General features: G+C 56.5%; 2 non-coding genes across 2 annotated transcripts; both read left to right on the top strand.

Annotated features, from left to right (window-relative positions):
- The first annotated feature begins 361 nt into the window (after window positions 1–361).
- TRNAP-AGG (transfer RNA proline (anticodon AGG)) lies at window positions 362–433 on the top strand. The gene has a single exon. It is a non-coding gene; the product is annotated as a tRNA-Pro (tRNA).
- Window positions 434–882: 449 nt separating this feature from the next.
- Window positions 883–955, top strand: TRNAV-AAC (transfer RNA valine (anticodon AAC)). Its single transcript has one exon. It is a non-coding gene; the product is annotated as a tRNA-Val (tRNA).
- Window positions 956–2,500: the final 1,545 nt, after the last annotated feature.

Here is a 2,500-nt window from a genome sequence, read left to right as displayed (position 1 = left end):
AGGAATCCAGAGGTTGGAGCGGGCTGAGGGAGTGCGCCTTCTTGCCTCTGTCGGCTTTCAAGACACATCCTCCTGCTGGGAAGCTGCCCACCCTGAGCAGCACAGGTTTGCGCTCTAGGCCAGTCGGCCACATATATCTCGCCTGATCGAGCCCGATCGAGCGGCAGCAGATGGCCTTTGGCCAGCGAAGGCTGCCGCTCTTCTTCTTGTTTCTCTGCTTGAGAGGCAGCTCAGTCCTCTGCGCTTGCGCCAGGGGCAGGCCACGTGACACGCAGGGGTCAGGCCGTGGAGAGACTGGGGCATGGCGCCAAGTGTGGTAAGCAGACCACCCCCCTCCCCCTCACTGCTCTCTGCATGCGGTGGCTCGTTGGTCTAGGGGTATGATTCTCGCTTAGGGTGCGAGAGGTCCCGGGTTCAAATCCCGGACGAGCCCTTTTTTTTGGAGCGGCGAAAACAAAAAACACAGAGTCCCCAATTCCCCCCCAAAAATAGTTTGTGCGTGACCGTATCTGGTTCGATGCCCGTCGCCAATGGTTGGCTGCTTTTAAGCCCATGGCCCAAGAGGCAGTGTTGGAAATTCCCCCTCCTTTGTAATGATGCGCTGGCGGCGAGCTGATGTATAAAGGTTTGGACATGCCTTCTGGGTGGGGACTGCCATGGCTCGCGCCACTGTTGCATCCAGCTTGGTCTTTTGTATGTGTCTGCAGCCTGTGTGTGAGGTGCTGTGAGTGCTGCCATGTAGGTCCGGCGCAGGCTTGCGCCAAACTTTCACGTTGGTGTGTGCCACCTGGCAGGTACCAGCGGGCCCCATGAGACATCAGTGCTACAAAGCCTTTCAGCTGAAAGCTGTCCCAGCACACTAGAGCGCAGCCTACCAGAGCTGTTTCTGTAGTGTAGTGGTTATCACATTCGCCTAACACACGAAAGGTCCCCGGTTCGAGACCGGGCAGAAACATGGTGCTGGTTTCTTTTTATTTCCACAATGTCAATCGGACACATTTGACCGCATGCAGGTTTCGACAGGTATGGACAGGCCGGCACTACGCCATGAGTGATCTGAGGCCAGCCCTTATTTGCACCCTGCAAACTGTCCACTGGCTCCATCAGTGGGCGTTTCCTGCCATCCCTGGGTCCTTAAGTGAGTGTTTGGGTACTTTTGATGCAGAGATCGGGGCATGAAAACCGGCGCTGGCACCTGGCGACATTGGGTACTGAAGAATCTTTCCCAATCCTGTCCATAGCTGTCAGGGTGGCCGAGTGGTCTAAGGCGCCAGACTCAAGAGGCGCAGCTCTTCCCTGCATCTGGGTGTTCTGGTCTCTGATTGGAGGCGTGGGTTCAAATCCCACTCCTGACAAGCCGGGCTCATTTTTTTGAGCACATTTCAGAGTGTAAGGCTTGCGGAAAACCTCGTGGGGGCCCCCGAATGCAGCGCCCGGCAAGCCTCCCTGTTCTCTTCTGCTGCCTTGCAACTGGAGCTGTCTGCCAGAGACGCCGGAGGCACACCTGCCCTTAAACCCCCACTGGCCCACGGCTGCAAAACCTGCATTTTCTAGTGGCTGGCTTGGTGGCATATGTCACTGAGCCCAGTCTACTCAGGAAGTGAAAAAAGTCCCCTTCACAGTTGGAGAAAGTGCTCTCCTGCCACCTGTCGGTCGTTGAAGGCACCACACCTCAGCAAAATAAAAATAAAAAAACAGACATGCTCAGTTCGGGGGATGTAAAGGTATTTACATAGCAAGAACAGAGAGGCTGTTGGGAGATGACAGAAGTCATGCTGCCCCAGAGTTCTCTTCTGAAATTCGCAGGAATCCAGAGGTTGGAGCGGGCTGAGGGAGTGCGCCTTCTTGCCTCTGTCGGCTTTCAAGACACATCCTCCTGCTGGGAAGCTGCCCACCCTGAGCAGCACAGGTTTGCGCTCTAGGCCGGTCGGCCACATATATCTCGCCTGATCGAGCCCGATCGAGCGGCAGCAGATGGCCTTTGGCCAGCGAAGGCTGCCGCTCTTCTTCTTGTTTCTCTGCTTGAGAGGCAGCTCAGTCCTCTGCGCTTGCGCCAGGGGCAGGCCACGTGACACGCAGGGGTCAGGCCGTGGAGAGACTGGGGCATGGCGCCAAGTGAGGTAAGCAGACCACCCCCCTCCCCCTCACTGCTCTCTGCATGCGGTGGCTCGTTGGTCTAGGGGTATGATTCTCGCTTAGGGTGCGAGAGGTCCCGGGTGCAAATCCCGGACGAGCCCTTTTTTTTGGAGCGCCGAAAACAAAAAACACAGAGTCCCCAATTCCCCCCCAAAAATAGTTTGTGCGTGACCGTATCTGGTTCGATGCCCGTCGCCAATGGTTGGCTGCTTTTAAGCCCATGGCCCAAGAGGCAGTGTTGGAAATTCCCCCTCCTTTGTAATGATGCGCTGGCGGCGAGCTGATGTATAAAGGTTTGGACATGCCTTCTGGGTGGGGACTGCCATGGCTCGCGCCACTGTTGCATCCAGCTTGGTCTTTTGTA

This window comes from Ambystoma mexicanum, chromosome 2q (assembly GCF_040938575.1).
Source record: "Ambystoma mexicanum isolate Mex_15411 chromosome 2q, UKY_AmexF1_1, whole genome shotgun sequence".
Taxonomy (NCBI): Eukaryota; Metazoa; Chordata; class Amphibia; order Caudata; family Ambystomatidae; genus Ambystoma; species Ambystoma mexicanum.
The sequence above is the reverse complement of the archived record's forward strand: the minus strand, read 5'-3'. Positions and strand labels throughout refer to the sequence as shown.